Below are 26,619 nucleotides of genomic sequence, written 5' to 3' on the forward strand. Positions count from 1 at the left end.
AACCAGGCTTTGGGGACCTTCATAGAGGCCTAGCGAAGGCCATCTGCAGCAGGTGGAGCTGTCCCCAGGCTGTGACACGGAGCTGTACTCACCTACCCTTCCCCAGGAAGGCCTCCATCCACACACGGGCAGCCCCCTCCACGGCCCACAGAGGTCCGGCTTGCACCCGGTGGCAAGCAACACATCTGGGTACCAGCAACGGCCACAAAACCACCTTTCACTGTAGAACAATCTTCTAACCCCTAGGACACCCAGTGCCTAAGTCCTTGCCCCTAAGATAGGCAGGACCATGGGGAATGCAGCTGCCTGGAAGGAACACTTCACAAAAGCTGGCTCCTGAAAATGAGGAAAACCCCAATTTGGCTAACCAAGGGAGAGCCGAGTATGGTCTGAAAGCAGCCACATAGAGAGCAGACGACCTTAAAGCCTTTCCCCCAAATCAAAAATCTCCAGTGGAGACGAAACTGAGATTCCGGGTTCTCAGAAAGTCTTTGAGCCTTTTGAGGGGGTAGGGGACTGGTGCTGATGGCTGGAGTAGGAGACAGGGCAAGAGGGGAGCACCTGGGAAGAGCCCACCCCACTCAACTTCAGGGGTACCAAATCTTACTGTGGCAGGCACAGGCCAACCAAGGAGAAAACACAGAGACAGCAAAAACCTTAGAACAGGGCCAGGCACAGTGGCTCACACCTGTAATCCCAGCGCTTTGGGAGGCCGAGGCAGGCAGATCACCCGAAGTTAGGAGTTTGAGACCAGCCTGGCCAACATGGCCAAACCCTGTCTCTACCGAAAATACAAAAATTGGCCAGGTGCGGTGTTGTGCACGTGTAATCCCAGCTATTTGGGAGGCTGAGGCAGGAGAATCGCTTGAACCTGGGGGGGGCGGAGGTTGCAGTGAGACGAGATCATGCCCCTACACTCCAGCCTGGGGGACAGAGTGAGAATCTGTCCCCTTCCCAAAACAAAAACAAAACCAAAAAAAGCCTTAGAACAGGAGACCCTTCTGTACAGGGCAGAGGAGCTGCAGGCCAGAGGGGCATCCCATAGGGAAAGTGAACAGATAACATAGTTGAAACTGTCTCCCAAGATCCCAGAGAGATAATTACAAAAGTCACCTTCAAACCACTACCAAGATCGAGGTCAGCTTTTCACTGGCAGGAAAGTGAGTCACCCCAGCCTTTCCTGCTCCCAGTACAGTTTACATCCCCAAGGGCAGAGGAGGCTGGGTTTCATCCCTGCAGACTAACCAGTCCCTTATGGGAATGGTGGGGGCGGAGGAGGGACCAATCAAGTCACTAATCTGCAAACAAGGAGAACCCTAAGACAGGGCTGGTCTGCAGCCCCAGGCTCCCACCTCCCCAAGAGGTATGTGCTATGCTAAAGCTCCTAAATGCCCCCAGGCTACCTAGGGTCATTTGTAGGAGGAAGCAGGGAAGGAGACATTCAGCGTGAATCTCCTTTCAGTGTGAAGTCTCCTTTCAGTGTGAAGTCTCCTTTCAGTGTGAAGTCTCCTTTGCTGACTTATATGACAAGAGTCTAAGGCAAATCACTCTGACCCAGGGAACTGGTTCCAAATAGATTACTGGTTTTCATATTTGTTTGGGGCATGGCGACTATGGAAATATGTCTTCCTTTCAGTTACTGTTTTGAAATGTGGACCTAGGTCTCTAGCACTCATTTTTATCAGGCATAATTATGATCATGCTCAATAAAAATGAATCTATTTGTCTGGAGTCCTCCACCCCAGAGAACAGTGCTTTCTACAGTTCTTGGCCTGCTTAAGTTCCCAACAACCAGGATCAATTCCTCTTGTAGCAACCAAAACAAACTAAAGGCCCCTCTCCAAGCTTAGAAGCCTAACTTGCCAGATGTTACAGCCTCCAGAGGTTGCCAGAGATGGCCCTGAGATCCCAGGGGGCTGCAGAGAGAAGAGTCAACGGGTAAGGGGGAGATGCTGACCATGCCACATCAGTTCTAGTTAGTGGGGCCTGCTCCGCCCAGTTTTTATATGAGGCCGCCGGTGAGAGGCAGCATGGCCCAGCGGGTGAGAAGGCAGACTCTAGAGCAGGACTCCTGAATTCAAATTTTTCTTTGCCACTTAGTAGCTGTGTGACCTGAGGCAAGTTATTTAACCTCTCTGTGAACTCTGCCTCAGTTTTCTCCTCTCTAAAATGTGGGTGATGATACTACTGCTCATCTCACCATGTCTTCATAAGGATTCAGTAAGTTAACAGTTTTAAAGCACTTGGTGCAGTGCCAGGCACATGCCCAGTGCTGTGAGAACTGCTTTTATTGTTGAAAATAAAGAAGTTGTTTCCAGGAAAAAAAAAACAGTGTGGCTAAAACGAAGGTTTGAAAACCATTGTTTTAGATCAGGGGTGAGCAAGTGTTTTCTGTAAATGGCCAGACAGTAAATATGTTAGGCCTTGTGAGCCATATGTTCTTCTTTTCGCAACCAGCCAAAAGCAACCGTAGAGGTACGTGAAGAAACAGGCATGACTGTATTCTAGTAAAACCTCATTTAGAAAAACAGGCATTGGGCTGGAGTTAGTCTGCAAGTTGTAGTTTGCCAACCCCTGGCCTAGACCAAATTTCCTATTTTACAGATGAGAAAAACAAAGTGGGGAAATTATCTGACACAGCTGGAAGCCAGGTCTTGGCCCTTCTAGGCCAGGGCACTTTCTAAAATCAAGTGCCCCAGGAAGGAAAAGAGAAGTAGTCAACAGTTCATTCAGAATATAGACACGCTTCCACTGTGTTCTGCCAGGGGACAAGGACACCCTGAGAAAAAGCGACACTGAGGCCATTGCTTTCCATCAGTGATACTTTGGGCTTCCTGAAAGTGGGGCACGGGGATGGAGTGTCCCCTGATCCATCTCTGCAGCCCCCAGCAGCCAGCAGAGGGTCTTGCAACAGTGGAGTTTCTCTGAGAAGGCTATTAACTGTGGATGGTCTTGCTGCAAAGCCAAGAGCCTGCACTTCCCAATCTCAGCAATTTCTGGGAGTGGCTGAAGAAATAAAGCTCCACTATATACCCAGGACAAGGGGGAGCCACTTTTAAAGAATCAGAATATAAAAGGGGCTTCAAGCAAAACATTTACTAAGTATAACTGAGCTCAAATGATACAAGCAAGTTTTTATAAACATTCCTTTTTTTTTTTTTTTTCCTGAGACAGAGTCTCGCTCTGTTACCCAGACTAAAATGTGGTGGCACAATCTTGGCTCACTGCAACCTCCACCCGCCAGGTTCAAGTGATTTCCTGCCTCAGCCTCCCATGTAGCTGGGATTACTAGCATGCACTACCACGCCCGGCTAATTTTTGTATTTTTAGTAGAGATGGGGTTTGGCCATGTTGGCTAGGCTGGTCTCGAACTCCTGACCTCAAGTGATTTGCCTGCCTTAGCCTCCCAAAGTGCTGGGATTACAGGCATGAACCACCGCACCCAGCCAAACATTTCTTTTTCACCCCTCCACTAAAGACTAAAAGTAGAAGGTGAATCTAAACCTCAGGGAAGGTCTGTACTAAGGAAGGATAGGCCAGGCGGTGGTTCATGCCTGGAATCCCTGCACTTTGGGAGGTCAAGGTGAGAGGATCACTGGAGCCTAGGAGATCGTGACCAGCCTAGGCAACATGGTGGAACCCTGTCTTTACAAAAAATACAACAAATTTAGCGGGGTATGGTGGTGTGAGTCTGAAGACCCAGCTCCTCAGGAGGCTGAGGTGGGAGGATGGCTTGAGGCCAAGAGGCGGAGGTTGCAGTGAGCTGAGGTCACACCACTCTACTCCAGTCTGGGCATCAGAGCGAGATTCTGTCTCAAAGAAAAAGAAGGAAGGATATTCCCTTCTTGTGAGACCAGTTGTTATGGTTAAAAATAGCCCCCACATTCTTTGAAATTCCTCCTAACAAGAAGTAGGGTCTATGTCCCCATCTTCTTGAATCTGGACTCTGTGACTGCTTGACCAGTAGTATATTGAAGTGACACTCCAGAGACTGTCAGATAGCTGGCATTTCTAGGCCAGGCCTTAAGAAATTAGCATTCTCTCCTTCCTGTTCCTTGGGACATTCACTTTTGTGGTTTGGTTTTTTTCATATTCTTGGGATAAACTCCGCTTGGTCATAATATACAATTATTTTGTTTTGTTTATTTGTATTTATTTAGGGGGTACACGTGCAGGTTTCCTACTTGCATATATTGCGTAGTGGTTAAGTCTGGGCTTTTAGTGTACTCATGCCCCAATAGTGAACACTGTACCCAATAGGTCATTTTTCAATCTTCACCTACCTCTCACCTTCCCACCTTTCATAGTCTCCAATGTCGATTATTCCACTCTACACTGGGATTCACTTTTCAAACCCAACCACCATGCTTTGAGGAAGCCCAGGCAGCCTTGTGGGGAAACCTGCATAGAGAAGAACCAGCAGCCAGCACAACTTGCCAGCCATGAGAATGTTCCATCTTGGAAGTGGATCTTCCAGCTCTGCTTGCAGCCCAGCTGATGCCACACGGAACAGATGCAAACCGTAGCTCTTGAGCCCTGCCCAAATTACAGACTAAAGAGCAGGACAAAGGATTATTGTTGTTTAAGCCACTAAGTTTTGGGGTGGTTTTTCACACAGTCAACAGTAACTAGAATACTTATAAGAACTAGGCTCTTAAACTCTAATCATTTGTTCAGCCCACCAAGCTATCCGCTTCCATAGGTAACATTAGAAAATATTCTTTTGTTGGCCGGGCGCGGTGGCTCAAGCCTGTAATCCCAGCACTTTGGGAGGCCGAGACCGGCGGATCACGAGGTCAGGAGATCGAGACCATCCTGGCTAACATGGTGAAACCCCATCTCTACTAAAAAATACAAAAAACGAGCCGGGCGAGGTGGCCGGCGCCTGTAGTCCCAGCTACTTGGGAGGCTGAGGCAGGAGAATGGCCTAAACCCGGGAGGCGGAGCTTGCAGTGAGCTGAGATCTGGCCACTGCACCCCAGCCTGGGTGACAGAGCAAGACTCTGTCTCAAAAAAAAAAAAGAAAATATTCTTTTGTTTGTTAGGATTGGGGGGGGTGGTAGGAATGCAGACCTCATTTAACATTCTATCATATTAATAAAGGAGCTAAGATATTTGGGGAAACTAGGAAGAGGAAATAAGTCTCAGGGTGGTCTGAAGGTAGGGCCACTTTTTTAAGTAAAGAAAAACAAACAAACTTAAAAATTTGTATGAGCACATACACAAATTTGAGAATGAGACTCCAGAGTCCCCATCTAGATAAAAGATGATAGTTAGGAGAAGTTCTGATTTCAAATATTCAAATATCCATCCTGATTTTTGATTCAGAAAATATGATCACCATCACTCACAAGATGGGAGAGGATATTCTAGTCTAAAAATGCTGAGTCCAGTGCTACAGGTGATTCTCTCTCCTACAACATAACTCTTACAGATTCTGAAAAAGAGCTGCAAACCCTTATCAGGTTTTCCAGTATGAGTTTACCAGGATGGGTTAGCTCTCAAATACACCCCTTACTTAACTTTTGGATAAGTATATTTATTATTAGTTGGAGAATAGATGTCAAAGATAACACTTCTTATTGTAGCATATTTGATGCTAAGATGATCATTTGAACAATTAAATATATCAACTGTCATTGTGCTGATGTTTTTCAGGTGCCAACTGAGAAGTTTCTAATGACCAAAATCCTAGATAACAAGTTACTATTTAAGAATCTAAATTTGTAGGCCGGGCGCGGTGGCTCACTCCTGTAATCCCAGCACTTTGGGAGGCCGAGGCGGGTGGATCACAAGGTCAGGAGATTGAGACCATCCTGGCTAACACGGTGAAACTCTGTCTCTACTAAAAAATACAAAAAATTAGCCAGGAGTGGTGGTGCATGCCTGTAGTCCCAGCTACTCAGGAGGCTGAGGCAGGAGAATGGCGTGAACCCGGGAGGCGGAGCTTGCAGTGAGCCGAGATCATGCCACTGCACTCCAGCCTGGGTGACAGTGCAAAACTCTGTCTCAAAGAAAAAAAAAAAAGAATCTAAATTTGCAAAATAGGTGCTTTTGAAACAAACTAGATAGTATAAAAAAGAATTCTTTACAAAAATATTTACTACAGCTGTCTTTAGGTGCTGACCACTTTTTGTGAATCGAAATTACAATCATATGTATAAAGGTTTGATGTAAATAAACATTTAGGAACCCACATTTGTTACATGAAAAGAGGTAGCCTCAGGCTGAAATTGAACATGTATTATTCAAAACTCTACCAGTGCCAAGTGACACAAACCCAACCCAAACTAACTCATGCAACATTACCCAAAATTCACTACCTTGGAGTTTTCTGTCATACCTGTGTACCAACTGTAACATTATTATTGACCTTGTACTGACTTTTTATTAAACTCAGCCTCCTGCAGAGCAATACTGAATACTCCCTTCACTTGTGAACATCACAAGTTCTATGTACTAGTTGTGTTTGTTGTTCTTTAATGCACATATAGATGAATACATGGCTTACATTTTGTACCAGTTTATAAGTATCTAACTGAAAATCATTGTGTGTTCCACCAGTGGTATGAATGCCATTCCTTAAGGCACAGAAAGGGAATATACTCCAGCCTGGGCAACAAGAGTGAAACTCGCAAGAAAAGGAAAAAAAAGAAAAGAAAAGAAGGAGGGAGGGAGGGAAGGAAGGAAGGAAGGAAGGAAGGAAGGAAGGAAGGAAGGAAGGAAGGAAGGAAGGAAGGAAGGAAATCTACTGAATAGAGAAGTGTTACAGACTGAATTATGTCCTCCCAAAATTTGTATGTTGAATCCCTAATCCCCAGCGTAAATGTGTTTGGAGACAGGGCCTTTAAGGAGATCATAAAGGGTAAGTGAGGTCCTAAGGGTGGGATCTGATTAGGATAGAAGTGGTTTCCTTATAAGAACAGACATCAGAGAGCTATCTCTTCCCATGTGCACAAACACAAAGGAGAGACCGTGTGGGACCCAGCAAGAGGGCAGCTGTCTGCAAGGCAGGAAGAGAACCCTCACCAGAAACTGAGTTTACCAGCACTGTGATCTTGGACTTCCAGCCTCCAGAACTGTGAAGAAATAAATGTCTGTTGTTTAAGCCACCAGTCTGTGGAGTTTCATTATGGCAGCCTGTAGGGACCAATACAGAGACTATAGAAACTAACAAATCTAGCGCCAAGCCAGAGGAAGACAAATCGGGCAGAGGTTGCGGTTCTCTTAAGTTTCCAGCTCTGCTTCTCTTCAGCTGCTAGTGCTGTGCTCTCTCCCCAGGACAGGGTCTCTCCACCCGCAGTGGATGTGGCCAAAGCTTCCAGGCTTCTTTCACGCCATGCCCTCAAGAAGAAAAGGACCTTTCTCTCCCAGCTTCCATTCAGAAAACTCCAGGGAAGGTCCCTGGTTGGCCTGGCTCTGGTCACGCGCCTATCCCTCATCCAAAAGCTCTGGCTGGGACAATGGGGGCACAAAATGGTTCATGAACAGCCTGAGTCCCAGCCCGCTCTGTAGCCCAAGGGTGACTGACGCCTGTGAATTTCCAGGTCTCCAAACAAGTTTTGCAGGGGGCCTTCAAGATACTGTTTCTCCAGTTCTCTATCTCCTCCCCACCATCCTCCTGTCCCTACCCCCAGGCCATACTCTCCCCCATCTGCAATTCCATCTGCTTTCACAGCCCCGCCTCTCCTTCGGTCCCTGCTGGACTCTTCTGACCACACTGCATTTGCCTATGATCATAAGAACGGCTGTCCTTTCCAGAGACTCAGCTCCATGCCAGGCACTGGGCTAAGTGTAAAACATACATTAGTCCTCATTCTCACAGCAGCCTTATGAAGTAGACACTATTATGCCAATCTCATAGCTGGAGAAGCAGAGCTCTAGAAAATTAACTCTCCTAAGGTCACAATGCCAGTGAGCAGGCTAGGTGTGGTGGTTCACGCCTGTAATCTCAGCAGTTTGGGAGGCCAAGGCGGGCGGATCACCTGAGGTCAAGAGTTTGAGACCAGCCTGGCCAACATGGTGAAATCCCATCTCTACTAAAAATACCAAAATTAGCCAGGTGTGGTGGTACGTGCCTGTAATCTCAGCTACTCAGGAGGCTGAAGCCCAAGAGTCACTTGACCCTGGGACGAAGAGGTTGCAGTGAGCCGAGATTGCACCACTGCACTCCAGCCTGGGCAACAGGGCAAGACTCCGTCTCAAAAAGCAAGCAAACAAACACAATGCCAGTGAGCAGCTGAGTTGGTAACAAGCCAGGCTGAGCCCTCCAGAGTGTGTACTTGAGGCTCTCCCAGCGGGGTCCCCAGCTTGCTCTCTGTGCACCTGTGAATCACTGACATCTCTGTTCTTGGCGCGGGGTGCTTGAGCAGACCATCACCTCCCCTTGCATTGGGCCTTTCCAACTCCACTATCAAAAGGCGAGGCAAGGTGAGGAAACCAAGGCACAAAGAGTTTAAGATTCTGTAGTGAGCTTTATGCAGAGCCAGGCCTGGAAGCCAGGGCTCATGAGCCTCAAAACCGGAATTCTTCACTATCACTCCACAGTGATGCCCCCGCCTCTTGGCATCCTGACCTTCCAGATGGGCAGCTGAAAATCCATCTAAGGCAGAGATGCTGCTGAGACGAGGCAGAGCACTCACCACGCACCCTCCACGATCAGAGGGATGTGCAGGCAGCTCAGGACAGACAAGACCAACGGGCAGTCCAGTAGTTAAAACTGCAGGCTTGATGTTTAGAATAAAAAGACAAGCTCCAAACCCTCATGCTTCCAGAAATGGCCCAGAATTGGGGAGCTGAAAGTCCTGCCTGCCTCCTCCTGGCAAAAGGAAAATTTTGATACACGTTTCTCATCAGCCAGCGTGCTCAGGGTTTCTCTCTCCTGCTGGCTGAAGGCTCCCTGAGAGGACAATTGAGTCTTCCTTTCCTTTGCCCCCTATTCCCCATCCCCAGTACCCCAAACTGAGCCCTGTGTCTCACACACACATACCAAGAGACTTCCCTGGGGGCAAACACCACAAGAATGTCTTCAGTTGAAACACAGTTTCCTCCATTGCTCAGCCAGGGAAGTTATCCAATACATCCATGTCACAGGGTCTCTATGCAACTGGGCAAAGGTGAGTGCCAAACCTTATCTCTGCTTCCTGAGCAAAAAAGAAATGAAGCCAGAGGCTGGCAAGCCCAGGGGGAGGTGGTAGTGCTAAGACACAGGAGCTGGCTCCCAGGGGTGAGTGGGTGGCCAGATTTTCAGGGGTAGGGGAGCCTGCATGAACCATCCCCACCTTCTCCATCCACCCCAATCCCCATCACAGTCACTTTGGGCAGAAAGCTCCAGCCTTCCTCTGCAAAGTGGGTCAAGCCTCAGTAATCTCACCAGCTTCTGAACACCCCTGACCTTAGCTCCCTGGGCCACTCAAAGGGGACTCAGATGAGGTGGTCTTGGGCGACTTATCAGGGCTGCAAAGAGTCCAGGCAGGGGAAACAGATCTTTGCCACAGATTATTTTGGCAGGAGCTGTGAAGGAATGGGAATCCCCCATATCTAGAAGCTGCCCCTGAAGATTACACAGTCATGGGCTACATTAACAGAAGTATAGTGTCCAGATGGAAGGAGGTGACAGCAGCATGATTCCTGCGCCACTCAGGTCGCACCTCGAACACTGTATTCCATTCCGTGTCCCCATTTTAGGAGAAGCATTGATAAAAGAGATGTACAGAGAAGGGAAGCCAGGAGAGGTTTGGACACCTTGTCCAGAGAATCCTTAAGGGAAGAGAGCTTATCTCCAAAAGAAGATTTCGCACTCTGAATATTTGGTCACCCTGGAAGGAGAATGGGATATGTATTCTGTGTGGCTCTCAGATCACAGCCAGGGCTACCGGGAGGCACACCTTGGTCTAAGATAATGTCTTTAGGCCCGGGCTGCCAAGTAATGGCCTGGGCTGCAAAGCTGTAAGCTTCCAGTTCCCTGGAGGCTATAAGGCAGATGCCTGCAGGAGGCCAAGCCTCTCCCAGGTCCTTCTGGGCTTTCAGACCTGTGATTAAGTCATTTAGAGTCTCTCCCATCTCCCAGATTGCAGTGGGAAGGAGAGCCCCAGGGCCCTCAGGCAAATCTCAGGAAACCTGGAAAATTCTTTCTCTCCAAAGAGCTGGTGTTAGACTGACAGAGAGGAGAAGCTGGGAAAGGGGTCATGCCCCCAACCCACCAGAGCGTGATAATGCTCCTCCATCCTGGATCCTGCCTTCAGGGGCTTTCAGCCCTATCCCCACCACCCTGCAAAGGCACAACCTCTCCACTGACAAACACAATGAAGAGGGTGCCTCCACCTCAGTGCCTGCCTCAGCCTGGGAGGAGACAGACAAGGGCCGCTGCGTACAGTGGCAGCCTGGAGCCAGTTCCTGAGGGAGACACAGGAATCCAGAAATTTCCACACAGTTCATTCTAGAGAGGCAAGAGGGCACAGCTCAGAGAACCAGTCCTCAGTTTGTCTTTTCACTGGCAAGCCTGGTATGCAACCTTGGCCAAGTCACTGGTTTCTCTTGCTTAAATGTCCCCGTTGGAAGAAGTGCATTAGCGCTGCCAGCTCCCTAGGCACCTCACAACGATGCCAGGAGTAGGGACCCCTGGTGGCACCGACAACAGCAAGAAATGAGAAGACAACTTAGCTGGTCACACTGGCGGACAGCCACCCCGCCACAGCAGCTGGCCATGCACAGCCTCTTCACCCGCTGCAATCTGCAGGCCTCTTCCCATTCCACCCAAATACTGGTGTCAGGGAGCTTGGGAGGCTGGAGCTCTGAGGTCATGAGCGGGCCATGGAGATCCAGGAACTTTGAAAGTCACTCAACCTCTTTTCTAGTTCTAAAATCTATGACAGATACATTAAGTAAACTTTTCTAATGAGGTGAGTAAAATCATGAATGCCTCGTGGGATGAGCCAGGAGCTGGGCGGCTGCAGGTTTACAATCCTTGTTCTGACTGCCCTGGTTACAGTTTGCATTCCAGGAACTACCCCATCACCTGCTCCTCACCCTCATCTGCCAGCCCCCTGGGCCTAAAGGCAAAGGGAAACAGGATGGAGGGAAAGACACAGAGGTCTTTGGCTCAACTTGGGCCTCCAAGGCTTGCCACACCCGTGGCTGGCTTCTCTCTGGTGCGAATGAGGCTGCAGGCAACGACGTTTTTGTTTCACCTAGAGGAGGAAATCACAGTGACATCACTTCACCAGCAACCCTTTCCCCACACGCTTTTGTGGACGTCACTCAAAGCCCACACCCTCAAAAGCCTAGAACAAACCTGGCACAAGGTGGGGATCATTTCTACCTTGTGCAAAGAATTAATTTTACAGGGAAGGAATGAATGGCCAAACTACACTTCCAACTGGCCGTATCAGGCAGATGTGCGACTGTTCCCTCCGGTGTAGGCAAACGCCAAAAACATCTCAGGGATTCTCCCTTCTAAGGATGTAATCCCTGAATTATAGAAGGATGGGCACAGGGAACCTCAGAATGAGAGGATCAGAGACTTTCGTATCATCTCGTTCAAGCCCTGAGGTCACCGAGGACAAAGCACCCAGATGTGAAGTGAATTCCCCGAGAGCAGCCAGATCACAAGTGGCCAATCTAAGACCAGTGACTTTTTCAGAACATCAGGAGACTATAGGGGAACCTGCCAATCCCTGTGTGTGACAGGCAAAGCTTGAGCAAAACGGGTTATGCCGCTTCTTAGCTGTGTGGCCTGGGGTAAAACACTCAACCTCCGCTACTGTCTGAATATGTGTATCCCCCCAAAATTCATAAGTTAGAAATCCAACCACTGACTCGATGGTATTAGGAGGTGGAGGCTTCAGGAGGCAATTAGGTCATGAGGGCGGAGCCTCATGAATGAGATTAGTGCCCTCATAAACGACACCCCAGAGAACGTCCTCACCCCTTCCATCATGAAAAGAAGCGGTGAGAAGGTGCCATCTATGAAAAAGTGAGCCTTCACCAGACACTGAATCTGCTGGCACCTTGATCTTGAACTTCCTAGCCCAAGAAATAAGTTTCTGCTGTGTTCATAAGCTACCCAGTCTATGGTATTTTGTTATAGCAGCCCAAACGGACTAAGGCACAGGAACCCAGAAATTTCCATACAGTTCATTCTAGAGAGCCAAGAGGGCACAGCTCAGAGAACCAGTCCTCAGTTTGTCTTCTCACTGGCAAGCCTGGTATGCGACTTTGGCCAAGTCACTGGCTTTTCTTGCTTAAATGTCCCTGTTGGAAGAAGTGCCCTCATTTTCTCATCTATGAAACAGAAGCTGTAATGGCTAATGAAGACAGCACAAGCAAAGTTCTCACTATGACACCACAACACTTAGCAACTCTTAGGCTTTGAAAGTTATTATTGGATCACCCAGGGTTTCAGGAGAAAGACCACCTGTTCAATTCCTGCGTTTACAGACATCTCCCCACTGCCCAAATGCAGCAGCTCACAGGCCAGAGTCCACACAGGACTGGGTTTGTAGCCTGGCTTCCCTGTGTGACCTCGGGGGAATGCTAACTTTTCAGGTGTGCCTGCAAAAGAAGATAATGACTACACTCAGAGCTGAAAGATGAAATACACTTAGTGGGTGAAGTCCTAAACACAGGCATAACACACAATGCATGTGTATTAGTATCCATGGCTGCCATAACAGAGGACCACAAATCAGGTGGCTGAAAGCAACAGAAATGTATGATCTCATAATTCTGGAGGCTAGAAGTCCAAAACCAAGGTGTGAGCAGGGCTATATTCCCTCTGCAAGCTGCAGGGGAGAATCCTTCCATATTCATTTGCTAGGGCTGCCATAACAGGCCACCACAGACTGGGCGGCTTCATCAGCAGAAATGTATTTATTCTGGAGGCTGGAAGTCCAAGATCAAGGTGTTGGCAGGGTTGATTTCTTCCAAGGCCTCCCTCCTTGACTTGCAGATGGCTGCCTTCTCGCTGCGTCCTCACACTGTTGACCCCATCTGTGTCTTATCCGTGTCCTCTTCTTCTTTTAAGGACACCAGTCATACTAGATTAGGGCCCACCCTCGTGATCTTATTTTACCTTAATTACCTCTTTAAAGGCCCGGCCACCAATCCCATTCTGAAGTGCTGGAGTTAGGACTTCAGGATATGAATTTTGAGAGGACACAATTCAGCCCAGAACAGGTGTGTTGATTACCTTTCTTCCTCTTAGGGAGGAAAACGTAGAGAGATCTGTAAGTCCTCGTCCAGGGCACTGTGCAGTGCCACACTGAACTGGTTTGGAATCTGGACAGATAATCAAATGAACAAATCCCTTTCTAGAAATATGTGTCTTGCCTTAAAAATACTTTGTTTTCCAGCCAGGCGCGGTGGCTCACGCCTATAATCCCAGCACTTTGGGAGTCTGAGGCGGGCGGATCACCCGTGAGACCAGCCTGACCAACATGGTGAAACCCTGTCTCTACTAAAAATACAAAAAATTAGCTGTGCGTGGTGGCTGGCACCTGTAGTCCCAGCTACATGGGAGGCTAAGGCAGGAGAATTGCTTGAACCTGGGAGGCGGAGGTTGCAGTGAGCCGAGATCGCACCGCTGCACTCCAGCCTGGGAGACGGAGCGAGACTCTGTCTCAAAAAAAAAAAAAAAAATACTGTTTTTCATGAGGCATGGACCCTGTGGCCAGCACCACCCTAGCCTTATAGGAAATGCCCTGATGACTCCCAGGACAGCAGCAAGGTGCTCATGATCCCAGGGCACAGATAGGCAAGTATCCAAGGAATGATAAGGAGGCAGGGAGTGATGGGAAGTGCTACGTGCTCTAGCAACCCACAGACCAATACTGTGGGAAGATGGGGAGGAGGACACAATGACACCCTGAGCAGAGTGGAGAGGAGCCCAGAGGGGACAGATTTGTCTCTCAGCTTGCATGGTCAGTCCCATGGCCTGGGCTGTTTGCATGTGTGTGTATAGAGGGGATAGTGGTTTGGGGAGGGGAAGGTGGCATCCACCACCATCTTCCCATGCCCTGCATTCCCTGGGGCCAGGCTTCCCAATCAGCATGGGCAACAGAACTCATTCTGCAGAGTATGCAGGCCACTGCTGAGCACCAATTCCTCTCCCCATCCCACAGCTGCCTGCAAAGGTGACTGCTGTCCTCTACCAACCCACCGGAGCCTCAGGCCTTCAGGCCTTTCCAGTCCTGCTGCCTAGGCCACCAGTGACATACGTTCCCTCCCTCTGGACAATTCTGCCTACTGGGGTTTTCCACCTGGCCCCAGTGTCGGGAAAGTGGAGGAGCTGCTGGGAGAATGGACCACAGAACCCATGTTCTGGGCACACAAAAGGCATCCATAGAACACCTGGGGTCCTATGCACCAGCATTACTTTTTTTTTATTAGCTTAAAAAGTAGTAATTACCAGAAATGGCAAATCTATAGGATAGAAACAAGATTGGTGGTTGCCAGAACTGGGGGGTAATATTTTTAAAAAACAAACAAACAAAAAACTCAACAATATTGAGATATTAAAAAAATTATATTTAAATAAAGCTAATTCACTAATTCCCTCCCAATAAATAAAAGCATCTTGAAACTTGGTGAAGTAAATGTTCCTCTTTGCTTAGCCAACCATTGCTCCCTTCCCCACTTCCTTGCAAACAGAGCTTGCCTCTTGCTCTAGATGAGGCAAAAGCACCAGGGATTTGCTTTCTCCTCCTCCACTGAGGCGGAGGCATGGGTACTGACTCGTTTCTCTTCAAGGAGACTTGGTAGAATCTCCAGCAGGGGAATTCTGGGAAAGGCTTCCCTTCCTGACAAATTAAGACAGACAAGGAGAATCTAACCTTCCTGCCTGCCTTTGGACGCAGTTATGTGAGAACGTGATGCCGGAGCAGTGGCAGCCATGCTTTGACCATAAAGGGACTGGCCTGAGAACAAAGGCCAATGTGCTGAAGATGGCAGACTACGTTAGATGAAGTCCTTGAAATGATCGCTGACTCCCTGAATGAACCAATCCTAGAGCTTCTACCTTTAGACTTCTGGCTGAGTTGAAACACCTTGTTTTTAAAGCCATTGTTAGCACACTGTTCTTTTACTTGTAGCCAATAACATCCCACAAGCCAGATGGTTTTCATCTCTCCATACTTTCACCCCAATCCCCAAACTGAGATCATGGTGAGATATAAGATAGAACCCTGGGGCTGTAAACTGAGCCCCATCTGAATTCTGAGTCCAGTCCCCACAGATAATGCTTTCCCCTACGTCCTCTGAGCAAAGGAAGGAAACAGCTGCCAACTTCTCTTGTGCACGAGCACCTCCCCTGTCACCCCTATGTGCACCCTGCAGTATAAATGACTGATAACAGTGTCTGATAAATGTCAGGTATGACCCACATGCATAAGCTCCCCCTGGCCCATGTGTCATAAGCCCCCACCTACCCAGGACAACCTCAGTTTGTATCTGTGTCCCAGCATGATTATCCATTTAAAAAAAAAAAAAAAAAAATTCACAGTCATCCTACTTCTGGCGGCTTCGTCACCCTTTTCATTCTCCTGACCCCATACTTACCAGCTTACACTAAAGCAAGGCTGTTCTGTCTTCCCCAGCAAGACGGGTAGATGGGCAGCAGGAACCCAGCCAGGCTCACCCCAATTCATCTCATCTCACTCCTAGAGCCAGACCCACTGCAGATACCTTGTGTGTGCCCACTAAACTGAGGCAAAGGTTAACAGGTAAAAGGATTAAGGCAAATCAATAGAATGTGGGCAGAATAAACCATTTTTAGAGGGAGAAGAGGAGAAACTAGGTGCTTTCTCGGAATCCCTGACCCTCACTATTGGCCTGGTCTACACAGGGTCCTTCATGCAAGTGGCAGAGCACGTCCAGGCACGTCCAGCCGTCTGATGCAACCTTGCTGCAAAGGCAACGCATGCTCTTTATTACCCAATCTGCCGACTATGTGACCCACACAGATGCCAAGCATCAAGGAGATGGAGGAACAGAAAGACTTTTTGCTTCCTGAGAGTGCCCAGGGCACTGTAGGTAGATAATGGAGACAGATAAACCGCATACTGTAAAAAATACTTTGCTTGGAAACACCAGCCTGTTTGGTGACATGCCAAGATGTGAATTCTCTAGCAGGTCACTTTTTTGATCTCAAGGTTCAGACATGTAAGTATCTCAGCAAATGACCCAAGAGTGTGGGACAGGCCTGTGGGTTCTGAGCTACTGGTGAGATCATGATGCTGCCTACCCCGGGGGAAGGCCCTATAAGGGAACAGTATGGGGAATGTGTCAGCTCCACCCACTCTGGATGGAACCACACACATTCTTTCTGAATCCCTTCAGGGCTCAATTGTCACAACTGCAGTTAGGCATTACTATGTCTCTGCCTCTGTCTGTCTCCCTCAGAGAAGTTACTTTCATTTAGCAAGGCACACAGAGGCACCCAGCACTGTGCCTGGCATATAATAGGCACTCAGTAAACTCCTTGCACTCAATAAATTCCACACAGCTCCCTGCATGGGATTCCCAAGTCACTTTCTTATAAGCTGAAATGTATTCTGGGCGTTGGAGGAAGGAACTTGCAGCAGGTGCTGCTGCCTCTCTCATGATCATCCGAAAAGCACTGAGCCAAAGCTTCTCAGAACTCCCCCATCACAGACTGCGCCTATGCAGCCGGCTCAGCTACCCTCACATCTATCTTCAAAAGCTGCCTCTGTGTGAAGTAAGTTAGGACAGAAGTTGGCTGGATTCTCACAGAAGCTCAGCTTGACAAATGGAGGCCCTTCCAGCAGAAGCAAGCAGGATGGTGAAAGGTCTAGAAACATTTCTCACAACAGCTGCAGGGGCCATGGGTGAAAGCTGCCAGCCAGGAGGGTGGCCAGAGCTCAGTACAAGGCCTTTCCAGCTATAACACAAGGGAAGGCGCTGCCTCCGAGGCAATAAACTCCCAGCCACAAGCAGCACATTGGAAAAAAGCACTGCTGCAGTCAGGACTCCCACACCAGGTGGAGGGTTGACCAGATGACCTCTAAGATGTCTCCTGAGTTTCAAACTGTGGGAACTAAAGACTCAGGGCGTGGAAAGACAATGTAGTTCCCAGTCTGGAGGACCAGTAGCAACAGCAATCTGCCCAGGACACCCTTAAGGGGACCCTGGAAAGAAGCCTCATCTGTAAGAACCTGACCTGAGTATGCAGCAGGGAGAATGTTCTGAGCTTCCTAGATGGGGCTCATCTGAAGTTTTTTCCTAAGAGACGAAGCCTCGGATGGAACTGTCCTTCTCTGCCATCCTGCACATGCCTCCCCAAGTTGTGCAGCTATCTGCAAGGCCCTTTTAAAAGGTTCCTACCGAGGAGCACCTCTGCCCTTTCTCTTCCCTCTCCTCACTCACTCACCCTGCCCTGATCGCAAAGCATCTCCCAAGGTGGAGATGTAAGTCAGCAAAGGGCAAAGAGCCCCAGACTCTCCCCAGGCCCCTGATGCCGTAGAGCTCCCAGTCAGGAAGACACTGGTCCTCAAGGCTTTACACGCTAATTTCTCTCTTGAGGGCCTCCTGGACCACATGTGTAGTGGACATTCAAAGCTCTAACAGGCCTGAGGTCTCACATTTCTAGGGAAGATTTTTCTCCACCTCACATCCAGGTCAGGACAAAAGGCAGCATGCCCACTTTCCATCCCCCGTGCAGATGGGCTGGTGTCTAGTCCACCCTTTCTCCCAGCATGCAAACTTTTGCCAGGTCCTGTTTTAGGTAGGGCTCTTGATTCCTGGTATCATCTCTAGTCCCAGAGGAGATATAGTCAGGACTCAACCCCTTGGGCTTAGAGGCCAGGAGCCACCCCTCAACACCTCTCCCAATCCCCAGGCCTAGATGAGCCCCAGCTGGAGCTCACCCTCCACACTCCCTTTGAGATCCCTGGGGATTTCCCTTACATTCCATGAGCTTAGCTCTGCTTTGAAAGGACGCTAGCTACAGCTTATACAGCCTTTCTAGGTGCTCTGTCACTGGAAGGTTTTCAAGATTTTTACTCCACTGTGGTACTAAAAGTATTCTAAATCAGCCTTGGGATGCTCCCTTTGGACTTGCTTATGGAAACCTTCCCTGGCTGACCTCCCACCCCAGACAACTAACTCTGGGCACATCCCTGCAGATCCGCAAACACGGACTGAACACACACTTACTATGTGCCAGGCACTATTGTCGGTTCTGAGAATTCAAACATGCAAAGACTGGACCTTCGCCTAAAACATACCAGCTCTATAAAAATGAAGTATGGCAGGAACAGAGGGATCTGCAACACTCTATTTAATTTGCATTCCACTCTTCCCTGGGGTTGTTACAGCTTTTTAGTGGCTTCATATGTTCATATCTTCCCTCCCCAACAAAACTACCTGCTCCTAGAAGCAGGTTTCAGGGCTTCCCCACTCTGTACACTCCAAGGGGCTGGGACAGGGCTCTGCTCACTGTGGATGTTAAAAAGCAAAATGCCTCTCCCCTAACTCACTCTAATGCTTCCAGCTGAAACACGCTCTTGGCTGTCGCGGGATTCTGCCAGCTGGGCCTCCAGCATGACACAGCATCCCCGCCTGGCTTCCCTGACGACAGCGGCCAGCATGACAAAGGATTCTCTGACAATGGGAGGAAGAGGTCTGCTCTCATTGTCTCCAGCAGCCCTCACCGTGGTCACACTCAGTGGCCAATGCTTCCCCACTCGCAGGGCTCAGCTTGGGCCCACACTTCTGCAGCCTCTACCTTGCACAGTGCGTTGTCTGTAAGGCAGCACCACCCCACTATCCTGCTAGCAATACCTGAGCACTGAACTCACCATGATCTTCCCTCCTACCTCAACCCTAGCAGACCCTGCTCCAGCAACCAGAAGTTCACACCTGAGTTAAGAGCTGCTGTCCCCCCAGTCAGTGAGGCCACAAACCAGGGAGCCACTGAGACGACTCCCTTATCCCCCAAGTCTAAGTAATCACTGCAGACTTTACTCCCTAACTAATTTTAATGTATGACCTTTGGTCCATCCTTAGATGCATGGCCCTTGTTCCAGGTCTCACCCCCTGTGACGTGGATGCCATGGGGAACCTGTTACTGCCTCACCAGCCCCGTGGCCACCCGGTTTCCAGTCCTGTTCCCTTCCAATCCAAGCAAGGCTGCACACATCTCTGATCAAAGCCCTGCCTCTATGCCTTACCTGCAGGCTAAAAGCCAAGGTCTGAAGCCAAGCTCACCAAGCTCCTCCACTCTGAGCACTGTCTGCCTCTCCGCCCTTGCATTTGACCTCACTGCTTGCGGTTCCTTCCTACACCCAGGCAGCCTTGTTCCTCCACACCCTGCGCACACCATGCCTTCTCCCTGAATGCCCTTCTCCCATCTCCTCTCCTGGCCAGTTCCTTTTCATCCATTAAGATTCAGCTCCTGAGCCGTCTCCTTTAGGAAACCCTCCCTGACATCTGAGGCCAGAGCAGGTAGCTGCCCCTTGTCTGTGCCGCTATAAGGGGCTTGGGCTTCTCTCCACCTAGACTCCCCACATCACATTGAACAGAACGGCTTATGCGTCTGTCTCTCCCACTAGAAAGCAGACTGCTTGAAGGCAGGGGGCTGTACCTGTTCACTGTCGTAGCCCCAGGGCCAAGGACAGAGACAGGCATAGAAACACAGCCCGATAACTACTGTGAAGCTCTCACAAACTGCAGGATGATCAACTAAACCTCTTAGGTCTGCTCTACCCACCCCAAGCACCTAGTTTCCCCCTAACCATTTTTGGGCCATTGTCCCAGCCTAAAACCTCCTCCACCATGAGCCAGGCCTACTGCCAAATTCACCTCATCCATGAAACCATCCCGAACTGGCTCCACTCTACAGATCATTGCTATGGTAACTGCCTCCCATACTTTATCTCCCCCACCCCTTGGGTAAGTGAGCATTTGGGTCTGGCTCTATGGCTGAATATGAGTGAACAGTAGGCATTAAGAAGCTCTGGGAAGTTCAAGGCTTTCTGTTCATCATAATGATGTCAGACAGCAAGGCACCTCAGCCCTGAGCACTGGACCTGAAGTCTGAAGTCAGGGTTCATATCCCTGCTCTACTGCTTACTCATGACTTGGGCATGCCACTAACCACGAAGGCTCAGTTTCCTCTTCTGCAAAATGGGTATAACAACAACTGCCTCACAGGCTGATAATGATAACTGCCTATTATAAAATGCAGATGGGATAATTTGTGTGAAATACTTTGCAAACTGTAAAGCCAAATCAAGTGCAGGGTATTAAAGTAGCCCCGCTGTCAACCAACCACTATCCAACCATTCTGTCCTCCTCACCAGTAGTTTCGTCCTTACTTGAGTCAGTTGAGAATCAAATGAAATCTGTAGCGTCTCTTCCTAGAAAAGTACACATGCATCCCAGCTTTGCAAACACTTCCAAAAGGTTCATGAGGACCCTGACTCAGGGCGAGAAAGCCACAGACCAAGTTTGAGAGCACTGTAGGACACCAAGACCCTCCATCTTTCCCCAATACACACCTTCACGTGTTCATGAATGCCAAAGATGAAGATAAGGCAGGAAGGGCCAGTTGTGAAGGAAAGAAAAGTCAAGATGAAAAAATGAATTTCAGAGCTCTTCCCAGAACCAGAAGACAGGAGAGAAGAAGATAAAGAGTTCTCACTCTTTGGGAAGTAATAACCCAACTTTTTTCCAGAAAGCATTATGGTACCTAGAAAGAATATTGGATGAAATATCAAATTCCAGGATTTTTTACCCATTCTGCTAAGGACTCACCATGACCTTGGGCAAGTCATTCCACTTCCCTAGGCTTCAGGTCTTCACATGAATATCAGATCATCTTCAAAGTCCTCTCCAGCTCTGGGTGCCAGAGATCCAAGGATGTGTCTGTTCTCACCCCGTTGTGAACCACAGCTCCGGCCTTAATTCTGAAGTCAGAGGCATGCTGAGAGCACGGTGCCAACGCAGGGAGAAGGCCACCATTACAGCAAGGTTCTAAATTAAACTGCACACAGTGGGAGGCAGCGGGCAAAGGAAAACCAAACCTGAAAGGAAGCAGCTGAGCTCAGGGTGCCGGTGAGTCAGTGAGGCCCAGAGGTAGATGCCCCCTCCCCCTGCCATGCCAAGGACACCAAATGGGGCTGTGTTATCAGGTAAGTTATGCAGAAATGCCACCACGTGTGGAGAATTCTCAGAAACTGCAATTTGCCTGCATGTTTGTACCTCCTGTTCTCTATCTGGGCTCAGAATTCTCTCTCCATCCTAACCACCCACCTCCTGTCTCCTCCTTCATGACCTGAGCTGCAAACAACATAACCTTAAAACAAGGGCAATGGAGCCCAAAACGGAAATGAAATTAGAGGACAATATCTGACCAGACGGTGAGTTTGGGATTAGATAAAAAGCAGACTTGTATTAACACATCTACACAGACCTGTAAGGCAGAAACTCCTACACCCAAGGCAGGGCCTGAGTGAGACCTTGACCAAAGCCACAACCTCTCCCTGAGTCACAGCACATCTGAGCTGAGGCGGGACCACAGAGAACACCTCCTTAGCTCCATGTCCCCAGAAGCCTGTTGGTTGGCTTCAGGGTAATTTCCATCAGCTGCCTTACTTCCACAGAAGAGCAGACCTCTGGGCCCTCCCAGGAGGTTCCAAAAAGCCTGAAGTTCAGGGTAACAAGGGCCATTAAGGTGTTTTTTCCCATCGCTTCCTTCTGCATTTGCTCTAGAATAAGAACTGGCATTATGGGCCCCTTGAAATCAACATATGTGAAACTGACTAAGTTCCAGGGTGACTGCTCTAAAATATTTATGATCTGTTCCCTCCTGTAGGCTGTGTTATTGCATTGCAACTTAACTATTTCTGCTCTACTATCTTTGTAGAGTAGCAGAGTATCTGGCCTAAGTGAGGCTGGTGCTTCATAAACATTTGCTGGACTTAATGAACATTTGATAAATTTTATTTGTATGCACTTCTATATACACAAACACGTAGGTGCCCAGTACATATAGAGTGAATGGTTAATTGATTAGTTGGCTAAACTTAATAACCCTCCAGGCTGTCTGACAACCTTCACACGCATGAATTCTGAGAAATCCATGCAGGCAAGTATAAGTTCTTTGCTCCTCGAATTCAATAAAGACTCAATGAACACAGCCATATGAACATAGATAATGTTACATGAACAGGCATACCATACGCATTTATTACATGCACATATGATTCTGGTAGAAACTGGATGTATCGCAGCTGCTATCCATTCACCAACAGCAAATTATTAAATGTGTGGTAGTAACAGCAATGCAGACTTCCCTTCTTTAGTGGCTGCTCTCATTAGGAACGGTTAGCAAATCAAGAGTGTTTTGAGAAAGAATATGTGTCAGCATAATATACTCTATTTCTTAGTTTCAGTATTTCCCGAGGTATCAAGAATCCACACTCAAAAAAAGTGGCCACTATGAATTAAATGCCATAAGTTGAGAAAAGGGGGAATGTGGCCCTTCCCCCACTGAGAGGCCTTATGCAAGCCACATTTTTGAGCCTCAGTGTGTTCATCTGTAAAATGGGGCTAATACTCTCCTACCTCACAGGACCCTCTTAATAAATGCTATGATATCTGGGCGGGGGCGGGGGAGAGGGGGTGTAAGAAAACCTGCCCTGTAAGGTCATACAAACATATTATTCTAGCAACCTGTTAATCACTGATGACACTGTACCCTAGAATGTGTTACAAAATTACTGCCTCTGAGCATCCATTATCCAGGACAGATGCTTGACACAGATGACGTGATCTGTGTGTAAATTGAATCCTGTGTCAAACACTCAGAGGGGGTTTCCCCAGACAACCTGAGCGTGTCCTGGCCACCTTCTAGCGTCTGTTCGGTGCATTCTGTTCACGTATAATTGGGTTTTCTTGAAAGCCAGGCCATTTCCTTGCGCAGCCCGAGCCTGCTAGGAGCCTGGATTCCTGAGGTTTTCAGCCCAGACCGGGCCCTGGGCAGGAGGAACTGGAAACGGACAGCCGGCAGCCCCTCCCTGCACTCTGGGCGGCTCCTTCCTCTCGGCACCGGCCCCAGCAGCGGCGGCGGCGCTCGCTCGCGCTGTGTCACTTTCGCCCTACGGAGGCTTTAGCCGCGGCCGAGCCGGCGGCTCCAGCGGCTTCCTCCTTGGTCGCGCAGGCCCCTGGCCTGGGAGATAATCCCTGGGCCGCAGAGACACAGCGCCGGGCGGGCGGCGGGCTGGGCCGGGTTGGGGCGCGCTGGGGCTGCCGGGCCGCCTTGGGCTCCCACTGTAGGGCCGGGGCTGCGGTAGGCAGTCGCTGATTCTCCCAGATCTGCGAAGGCAGCGGCGGCGAGCGCGGGCACGCACACCCACCGAAAGCCTCGGTGTGGGGTCACCCTAGCGTGGACTGGGGGCGGCGCAGCCAAACTAACCCCCCGCGCCGCCGGGTGTACCCCCAGTCTGCCGGGTCAGGGGGCGTCGCAGGCGCGGAGGGAGGGGCTGTGTGACTCAGCCGCACAGCGGACCTGGGACTCCTGCACCCAGGACCAGCACACGCGACCCTACGGTTTTCCCCGGCCCACAGCCGCACGGTCCCCTCTCCAAGTAACTCGGGCGCGCGCGCGCTGGGACACAAGACCTCGACTCGGACGAGGAGGGGGCTGGCGGGACCGGTCGCGCGGGGGATCGGGGCCCACGCGTGTCCCCACTACGCCGCGGTCTGCGGTCCCCGCCCCCCACACACACCGGAGCCGTGTGTACACACAAACAGCCGGGCGGGGGAGGCGACGCCTCACTCCTCGGGGTGGGGACGCACGCGGCGCCGCGAGCCAGCCCTCCCCTCTACACGCCGCACAGCCTGCCCTGCTCACACACCCCCCAGCCCCAACCCAGAAAACTCTGCGGAACCAAACAACCAACACCGCCCAGATAAGGGACTCAGACCGCCCCTTCCCGATTGTCTTTAACCATCAATAGAGAAACACACTCGGCTCAGGCGCGCGGTGTCCCGGACGCCCCCTCCGGCCATATCCAGGCACCGGCACGCGGCCCTCCGAGGCCCCAGACCTTCGCCGCAGCCCAAGCCATCGCCCCCAACCCCACGCCCGCCCTCCTCCATGACCGGGGCCCGGGACAGTTACCTGCTAGTCGTGCTGATGAACCCGAGCCGGAGCCCACCGCACGGCCGCTTGGGTCACTCGCCACCCAGAGGTGGCTTTTCAGAGCCTGTCAAGTGAACCCCTCTCCGCCCGGCGTATCTATTCCCCAGGCCCGATTGCACCGCGGCTACAGGAATAATAAAAAAGCCAACAGAACCACGACCGTTGGGAATAACCAAAGGGGAGACCGCAACGGGTCCACCGATTTCGTTTCTTCCTCTGCTCCCATCCCCCGCTCCCCCCGCGGCCCGCGGGCTCACCGGGGACGCAGGGAGGGGGCTGCGCCCTGTCTAGACGACAGCCATCCACAGACATCCCCGAGCCCGCGGGGACGGGCGCGCACACTCACACACGCCCGCTGCCACAGACACAATCAGTCACCGGGGAAGGGAGGGGCGGCGTGGAGACACACTCTCGGGGTCCCTCCCGCAGCCCCGAGTGCTGCAGCCCCGGCCCCCAAACGCCACCCCGAGACGCGCTCCCTACCTCCGCGGAGCGCGGTCTGAACAGCTGCAAGTTTGGCTGGTACTAAACCAACTGCTCGATGCAGCAAATGCGGGCTTCAAAACAAAAGGGAGAGGAATCGCGCTCGCTCCCTTCCTCCCCCCGGGTCGGAACCCGGCACATGACAGCGGCTACACAGCGCAGCTCCAAAGCGAGCCGGGCTCCAACCGTGCGCCCCCCAAGAGCCCCCCTTGGCGCCGGAGCTCCAGGGCCACGGCACCCCGCGGGGCGGAGAACCGGGCAGGGAATGGGACAAACCCAGGGAGGGGGCGACACTGTGGAGTGCAGTTTCCCACCGAGGGGGAGGAGGGGATGGTAGATGGGTGCGGACACCCCGCTGGCCCAGGCGCAGGGAGGGGGAAAGGGGCTGATTGTTTGGGGCGGTTTTCCTGGATTTATCTATAAGCACGCGCACGTCACGCAGCCCTCCTCCCGGGTACCCGAATCGATCAGCAAGCTGAGGTGACTATAAGAGGAGGACGGGAGAGGAGATGCTCACCTCGGGGTTCCTCTGGCCGCCGCGCCAAGCCCGAGTCGGGGGTGGGGGAAGGGGGCAGGGAAGGGGAAGGGAGGGACGAGGCTCCAGAGAGCCGACTCCTGCCTCGAGTTCGGAGCGTCCCAGCTGCGGAGGGGATCGGGCGCCCCAGCGCACAGACCCAGCAGAGAGGGGAGGGAGGGAGGGAAGGGAAACAGGGAGGGAGGGGCGGGTAGGGGGGAGGGAGTAGAGGAAGGAAAAAAAATGATCCCTGATCTGACACAGGGAAAGAGAATGTAGGAGAGTGACGTCTAGGCCCCGCCCTCCCCTCCGGCCACGTGCAAAGACTTGAAAGGAAAGAGGGCGGCGCGAGGCCTGCTGGGTAATGTAGTTCGCCTTTCTTTTCCAGGATGGCGGGCCCTGGAGAGCGGGGTGGCCCCGGGATGCTCGGGATGTCGGCTTAGCTGCCAAGACAGCCCAGTCTACCGACGCCAAAACCCGCCGCCCAGCGACCCCACGGCACTGGCGCAGCCCTGGATGGGGGCTTCTGCGGTGGGAGACCCGGGGGCTTAGGCGAAGTCCACGCTTCAGGGAAACGTTGGTTTTAGAGTCAGAAAGGCTTTAAGGATGAGAACTTCCGTGCTGAAAGTGCAAAGTCTGTGCTAATGGCAGATAAAAAGGAGCTTTGTGCATGCACTGGGGGGCTCATGTGGCGTGATTAATGCCGCACTAAATGCCACCGTCGGTTATTGAGATGCATATGTTATAATTAACATTTGAGCATCTCTGTGTCAGGGGCTGGCTGTTGTAATTAGATATGCACTTTGCAACCAATTAATTTTCCTTCGGCCAAGCTAAGGGCTGGGACGGGGTAGTTGGGAGAATTCAACGTAGTGGATAATTCAGTAATAACCAGATCACCAATGTTTTTGTTAAAACTGAGCTTGGTACAGAGAGGCCTTCAGGAGAAATACTGAATAAAATAGTGTATACCCCAACAAGGAAGGGGGCTAGAAATTCATTAGAGGAGCCGTGTAATGCAGTATAAACTGCTGTAGAAACCCATTTATTCATTAGTTTATATTCACATTTAGTGAGCACTTTCCACAGACCAGAAACGTCTAGGAATGCCAAGACAGGTAAGACCCACAGTCTGTGCGCTCAAGGAGCTCAGTCCAGTATAGGGACTACAGTCAATGAAAGTACTATATAAGGGATAAATCAGCGCTTAACACAAAGTACTGTGAAATTCCCCCCACCACACAACCTGGAGCAGCCAAATGGATGGAGGGTGGGTGGGGCGTGGTAGAGGATCAGGAAGACTTCCTGGAGGAAGTGATATTTGAGCAAAGAATTTCTAAGATTTTTTTTTTTTTTTTTTTTTTTGACGGAGTCTCTCTGTCTCTCAGGCTGGAGTGCAGTGGCGCCATCTCAGCTCACTGCAAGCTCCGCCTCCCTGGTTCATGCCATTCTCCTGCCT

General features: G+C 50.5%; 1 protein-coding gene across 1 annotated transcript in view; it reads right to left on the bottom strand.

Annotated features, from left to right (window-relative positions):
* The window catches only part of CTIF (cap binding complex dependent translation initiation factor), a 335,511-nt gene extending 310,070 nt beyond the window's left edge, over positions 1-25,441 (bottom strand). Inside the window, exon 1 of the mRNA XM_025365501.1 lies at positions 25,164-25,441. The gene's annotated coding sequence lies outside the window, so the exon portion shown is untranslated. The remainder of the gene's footprint in view (positions 1-25,163) is intronic.
* Positions 25,442-26,619: the final 1,178 nt, after the last annotated feature.

This window comes from Theropithecus gelada, chromosome 18, assembly GCF_003255815.1.
Source record: "Theropithecus gelada isolate Dixy chromosome 18, Tgel_1.0, whole genome shotgun sequence".
NCBI lineage: Eukaryota > Metazoa > Chordata > Mammalia > Primates > Cercopithecidae > Theropithecus > Theropithecus gelada.